The following is a 7,459-nucleotide window of genomic DNA, read 5'->3' as shown; positions in this document are numbered from 1 at the left end:
AATTCATACCTATTGATAATTACACTGAATGTAAATGGATTAAATGTACCAGTCAAAAGACAGAGAGCAAAATAGATAAGAGAATAGTATACTTCAATATGCTGTCTACAAGAGACATATCCAAAAGTTGGATATAATCTAAATGCACACCAACCCAAGAATGGTTAAACCAACTTTGGTACATACATACAGTGAAATACTACAAACGTTAATAATGATAAATAATGATAATGATAAATCTGTGAAACACCACACTCACAATATGTTTGACCCTGGAGTACATAATGCTGAGTGAAATTAGTCAATTCCAAAAGGAAAAATATTGTATGAGACCAATGTTGTAAAAGTTAAGAAAATGTTTTCTTGATAAAAGAAACAATCTATGGAGGAGTGTGGTATGAACATGGAGAAGCAAAAGAAAACAAGGAAATATGCAACCATGAAGCAAATGCTTAGATATGTTAAAACCTAAAGAGAAAGAAAAGACAGATCTCAGTGTAGTTAAGGAAAAAGAAATCCCATAACATGCTCCCAGTTTGTTCTGCCCATATATCACACAGCTGGGCTCACCTTACCACATCCTGGTTGATATCAACTTTATCAACTTCTCCATTAAAGCCAAACTGGACCTTGTACAATCAATGATGGATTTTCTGTACGTCAGATGTGTCCCTTGTATAATTGACTGTGTACTGTACTGGCTGAAATTGAGAAGTTGGGGCAGAAGTATTGAGTGGCCCTAAGGATTGCCAAGGATCCAACGTTTGAATGACTATCATGCACACACAAAGGAACCTACACAGATGACTGCTTAGTACAAAGAGTAACTTAGCACAAGTGTTACATTGTGGCCACAGTTGGCCGGAACCTTAAGCAAAGAATCCAAAAGATCCCTGGAGTTCCTATCATGTACATTTTTAACCAGAGAAGGATGTTTACCTATGCTTTATTGACTATGAGAAGGCTTTCAATTGTGTGGATCATGACAAGCTATGGACAACATTGAGAAGTATGAGTATTCCAGAACACTTAATTGTACTTCTGAGAAATCTGTACCTGGCAGTTGTTCGAACAGAGCATGGGAACACTGAATGTTTTAAAATTGGGAAAGGTGTGTGACAGGGTTGTGTTCTTTCAATATGTATGCTGTTCAATATGTATGCTGAGCAAATAATACGAGAAGCTGGGTTCAATGAAGGAAAATGTGGCATCAGGATTAGAGGAAGACCCATTAACAACCGATGATACAACCTTGCTTGCTGAAAGTGAAGAGGACTTGAAACATTTACTGATGAAGATCAATGAGCACAGCCTTATGAATGGATTACAACTCAATGTAAAGAAAACAAAAATCCTCACCACTGGACCAATAAACAGCATTCTTATCAATGGAGAAGAGATTGAGGTTGTCAAGGACTTCATTCTTCTTGGATCAACTATCAACACTCGCAGAAGCAGCAGTCAAGAGATCAGATGACGTATTGCATTGGGCAAATCTGATGCACAGGAACTTTTTCAAGTATTGAAGAGCAGAGATGTCAGCTTAAGGACTAAGGTGCGCCTAACCCAAGCCATGGTATTTTCAATAACCTCATATGGATGCGAAAGCTGGACAGTGAATAAGGAAGATCGTAGAAGAATTGATGCCTTTGAGTTGTGGTGTTGGAGGAGACTACTGAAAGTGCCATGGACTGCCAAAAAAACCAATAGATCTGTTTTGGAAGAAGTGCAACCAGAGTGCTCCTTGGAGGCCAAGATGGCTAGGCTTCGTCTCTCATACTTTGGACACATTGTCCGGAGAGAACAGTCGCTGGAGAAGGATGTCATGCTGGGTAAGATGGAGGGTCAGAGAAAAAGAGGAAGACCCCCAACGAGATGGATCAGCCAGGTGACATCATTGATGGCATCAAGTGTAGCGGCGGTAGTGAGGTTGGCCCAGGATCGGACATTGTTTCGTTCTGCTATGCATGGGGTCACTATGAGTCGGTTCTGACTCGATGGCATCTGACAACAACAACATTAAGTGGATGTCAGATAACTATGAAGCCCTGTGGTTTTGACTTTTATAAGACAAAATTCCTTTGTCTTACTTCAACTGACTTCTCTCTTTCTAGTTCATTAAACATGGTATTTTATAGTTAATCAAAAAATAAAAAAAGATAAAGAAACAATCTATGATAGTTACAATGGTGTGGGGGGTGAAGTAGGCAATTATTTCTGGATATAGAAGTTACCCACATGTTAACATGGGTGACAGCACAGCCAATAAATAGTAGGGAGTTCAGCAGAGGAAAGATGACGTAGCAGGAGAAATACGGAGGAATGCAATAGTTTAAGTGAATGGAGGTTAAATACTGTTAACTGTTGGTACCTGGAGTTGATTGTAACCATGTAATGAAGCAAAGTTTATGATTCATTGAATGTAAAACTGATGATCTTCTCTATAAACCTAAATTAAATTCAAAATCAAAAGTTGAAAAAAAAATAGGACTTCAAAAACAAGAGCATATTTGATGCATTAAACATTAATGACTGAAAGCCAGCAGAGTTGAAGGATGACATAAAAATATCAAACAGGAGAAAGCAAATGGTCATTAGTAAGACAAGGAAGAAAGAAAAGACCAAAATGGATATCAGAAGAGACTCTGAAACTTACTCTTCTACTTAGAGATGCTAGAGCAAATAAAAGACATAAGGAGTTAAACAGTTAAACAGGAAATTTCAAGTGTCAGCTCAATAAGACAAAGTCAAATATTATAATGAAATGTACAAACCATCGATGTAGAAAAACAAAAGAGAAGAACATATACAGCATTTCTCATGCTCAAAGAACTGAGGAAAAAATACAAGTATTGGCTTGAAGTACTGAAGGACTCTTGGGGGAAAAGACTGAATGATGCAGAAAGCACCAAAAAAGATAGAAGGAATACAAAGAGTCACTAAAACAAAACAAAATGGTTGATATGCAATAGTTTCAATATGATCAAAAGTCAGTGGTACTGAAGGAAGAAGTACAAGGTGCAGTGAAGACACTGGCAAATAACAAGGCTCTGAGAATTGATGGAATACAAATTGAAATATTTCAACAAACTTATGCAGCACTAGTGGTACTCACTCGTCCATGCCAAGAAACAAATTTTAAGAGATCCATATTTGTGCCCATTCCAAATACATGTGATGTGAAGGAATGAGGAAATCACTGGACAATATCATTAATTTCACATGAAAGTAAAATTTTGGTAAAGATAATTAAAAAATGGCTGCAACATTACATTGACAGGGAAATGCCAGAGGGTCAGGCAGGATTCAAACCAGGGACATGGAATGAGGGATATTACTGTTGATGTCAGGTGGAACTTGTCTGAAAACAGAGAATACAATAAATATATTTACCTGTGCATAATTGACTATGCAAAGTCTTTCAACAATGTGAATCATGACAAACTATGGACAACATTGCAGAGAATGAGTATTTTGGAACTCTTAATTGTGTTCATGAGGGACCTGTTCATACACCAACAGTCAGGTGTTCAAATAGAAAAATGGAACACTAAATGGTTTAACATCAGAAAAGGTGTATACTGGGGTTGTATTTTCCACTTTATTTATTCAGTATGAATGTTGAGCAAATAATCCAAGAAGCTGGATTATATGAAAAAAAGAAACAACAACAACAAAATCCATGACATCAGGATTGGAGGAATACTCACTAACTGTTGGTACCTGCAATATGCAGATGATACAACCTTGTTTGCTGAAATTGAAGAGGACTTAAAATATTTACTGTGAACATCAAAGACCACAACCTTCAGTATGGGTTGTACTAAATGTAAAGAAAACAAAAATTCTCACCACTGGATCCATAAATAGCATCATGATAAATGGAGAAAAAATTGAAGTTATCAACGACCTCATTTGGCTTGGATCCACCATCAACGTTCATGGAAGCAGTAGCAAAACAAACGACGTATAGCATTAGGCAAATCTGCTGCACAAGACCCATTTAAAGTGTTCAAGAGAAAATATGTCAGTTTGAGGACTAAGGTGCACCTGACCCAAGTCTTTGTGCTTTCAATAGTCTCATATACATGTGAAAATTGGACAATGGATAAAGAAGACCATAGAAGAACTCATGCACTTGAGTTGTAGTTGGAGAAATATATTGAAGGTACCATGGATCACCAGAAGAATAAACTAATCTGTTTTAAAATAAATACAACCAGAATGTTACTTACAAGTCAAGATGGCCAGACATTGTCTCTCATACTTTGGACATATTTTTAGGGAGGACTAGTCCTTGGAGAAGGCTATCATGCTTGATAAAGTGGAGTGCCAGTGAAAAAGAGGAAAACCTCCAGTGAGATGGATTGGCACAGTGGCAGCAACAATGGAGTCAATTGTGGCAGCAATTATGAGAATGGTGCATGACTGAGCAGTATATTATTCTGATGTACTTAGGGTCACTATGTGTTGGAACTGATTTGATGGCATGTGATAACAACAAGCACATATTCCTCATTCAATGTTTCAGCTTGAGAGGTTAGGATAGGATCAAACAGACTATTTGGTTGGTTCATTGAAGCATAGATTGTGTGGTGGCCTACATACATCTAGTTGAAGTGCCAGATCTGCCTTGTTATTTTGTTTCTAAGGATTACCAGAAGGAGTTTGCCTTCTACTGGCAAGTCCAACAATACACTTACACTGTTTTACCTCAAGAGTACATCAATATATCTTAATTTAGTCTGCAGGGAACTTAGTCACCTTTTTCTGTCCCAAGACATCACACTGGTCTATTATATTGTTGACATTATGCTGATTGGACCCAGTGAAAAAGAAGTATCATTTACTCTCTACTTATTGGTAAAACATTTGCATGCTACATGGTGGGAAATTAACACAACAAAAATTAAGACATCTTCCTCCTAGTGAAATTTGTAAAGGTACAATGATGTGGGGCATATTTAGATAGTCTTACTAGAGTAAAATAAGTTATTGCATCTTTCCATTCTCACAAGTAAAAAGAAGCAAAACACTTGGTGGGTCTGTTTGAACTTTGGAGGCAGCATATCCCTCATTTGGGTGTGCTGGTGTGGCACTGTGGGTTAATGTGCCAGACTCCAAAGCCATTTGAACTGCAAGGTCAGTGGTTCAAGCTCACCAGCTGCTCCTCAGAAACCTTATACAGAATTGCTATGGGTCAGAATTGACTCAACGACACTTAACAACAACAGCAACAACTCCAGACAATTTATCAACTAACTCAAAAAGCTGCTAATTTTGAGTGGGGCAACAAGAGATGGCTCTGCAACAGGTTCAGGCTACTGTGCAAGCCACTTTGCTACTTGAACCATAGAATCATGTAGATCCAATGGTGCTTGAAGTGTCAATCACAAATAGAGATGCAGTTTGGAGTCTTTGCTAAGACCCTAATGGTGAATCACAATGCATTCCCTTTGGATTTTGGAACAAAGCCCTGCCATCATCTGCAGATAACTACTTTCCTTTTGAGAAACAGCTTTTGACTTTTTACTGGGCTTTAGTAGACACTGAACATGTTGCCATGTACTACCAAGTTACCAAGCTACCAGAGCTACCCATTAAGAACTGGATGTTGTCTGATACAGAGTTATAAAGTTGGGCATGCACAGTAGCACTCCTTTATTATATGGAATTGACATATACACTGGGCTTGAGTAATACCTGACATGTAAGATGTATGAGTAAGTTGCCCAAGTGCCCATGGTCTCCACTCCTGTCACTTTCCTTCCCTTTCCTAGTCTACAACTATGATCTCAGGGGAAGCTCCTTATGATCAGTTGACTGGGGAAGTTAAAACTCATGTCTAGTTTACAGATGGTTCTGTGCGATATGTAGACACCACTCAAAAGTGGACAGCAACAGTGCTACAGCCCCTTTATGGAATTGCCCTGAAAGACAATGGTGAAGGGAAATCCTCCCAATGGGCAGAACTTAGAACAGTGCACATGTATACTGATTCATAGGCTGTGGCCAATGACATGGTTGGATGATTAGAAACTTGGAAGGACCAGGATTGGAAAATTGGTGACAAGGAAGCATGGGGAAGAGGTATGTGGATATAACTTCTTGAATGGGTCAAAAAAAAAGTGAAGGTATTTGTATTTTATGTGGATGCACACCAAAGGCTTATCTCAGCAGAGGAAGATTTTAACAACTAAGTTGACAGGATGACATGTTCTGTGGAAACTAATCATGCTCTTTCTCTAATCACTTATGTCATTGTCCAAGGCTTACTTGACTACCACCACTGCTGAATGTCCAAACTTCCAGCAGCAGAAATCAACACTGAGTCCCATATATGAGACCATTCCTTGGGGAGATCAGCCAGCAACCAGGTTGATTAAAAGTGATCAGATCACTTTCATCATTCAAAGGGAAGCATTTTGTTCTTACTGGAATGGATACTTAACTTCTGGGTTCTCAGTTCTGCTCCACTGATCTATGTGTCCTTAATTATACCAGTACCAGACTGTTTAAAATAATGTGGCTGTGAGGTATATTTTGAGATCAGGAAGCAGAGGTATCCTACATTGTTGTCTTTCTTTAGTAATGCTTTGCTTTTCAAGAATCTGTTTCTTTTATAAAGTTGATGTTGAGCTTTTCCATCTCTTTCAAACATGATTCTGGAATGTGGACTGAGATTGCATTATATTTATAGAATATTTTGGGTAGTGTTGACATGTTCACAATGTTGAGTCTTCCTACTCACAAGCATGGTATATCTTCCCATTTTTGTAGTTATCTTTTTGCTTCTTGTAATGGTATTTTGGCACTGTGTGCAGGATTTATTGCAATGGCTCCAAATCTATGACATTGTGAGGTTTTCTGGGAGAAAGAACTAAGAGCCTGTTGTTGTTGTTGAGTGGTTCTGACACACAACGACACTATATTGGGTTGTTGAGGAGTGGCTGTTGAATTTGAACCATGCATGGACCTTGCAGTTCAAACTTATCCTACAGTGCCACACCAGGCATGGGATAAAATAGTTCAGCGGAGGTAAGAGTAACAATGTTAGAAATGAATTCCAACACATAAAAGACATTCAGTAAGACAAAATTACCTTGGCAAAGCAAAATTTACTCCTGCAAGAGGGAGCTTGCGCATAGCTGTACATACAGGAACAGGCCAGCGAGCACACTGACTGGGCAGTCCACTCGGGTTTTTAATCCCTGATGTAATTCTTAAGGCTGTGTCTCATCCCATTGGCTAGGGTTTTGACTGCACAATCTTTTCCTTTACCTACTTGGTGAGTTCAAATTTCTAAGGCATGCATTCCTATTTTAGGAAAGGAAAAAGAAAGATCGTAGAGTTTCTGCTTTCTTTGTGAAGTTGTTGTTGTTGTTAAGTGCCGTCGAGTCGGTTCCGACCCATAGCGACCCTGTACAGGGTTTCCGAGGGTGTAAATCCTTACGGGAGT

At 38.6% G+C, this 7,459-nt stretch overlaps 1 pseudogene; it reads left to right on the top strand.

Moving 5' to 3' along the window:
• Positions 1-403: 403 nt before the first annotated feature.
• Positions 404-7,459, top strand: part of LOC102840426 — a 10,143-nt pseudogene continuing 3,087 nt past the window's right edge.

The sequence above is a fragment of the Chrysochloris asiatica genome, unplaced genomic scaffold (assembly GCF_000296735.1).
Source record: "Chrysochloris asiatica unplaced genomic scaffold, ChrAsi1.0 scaffold00039, whole genome shotgun sequence".
Lineage (NCBI taxonomy): Eukaryota > Metazoa > Chordata > Mammalia > Afrosoricida > Chrysochloridae > Chrysochloris > Chrysochloris asiatica.
Note: the sequence above shows the minus strand (reverse complement) of the source record. Positions and strands in the feature narration are given on the sequence as shown.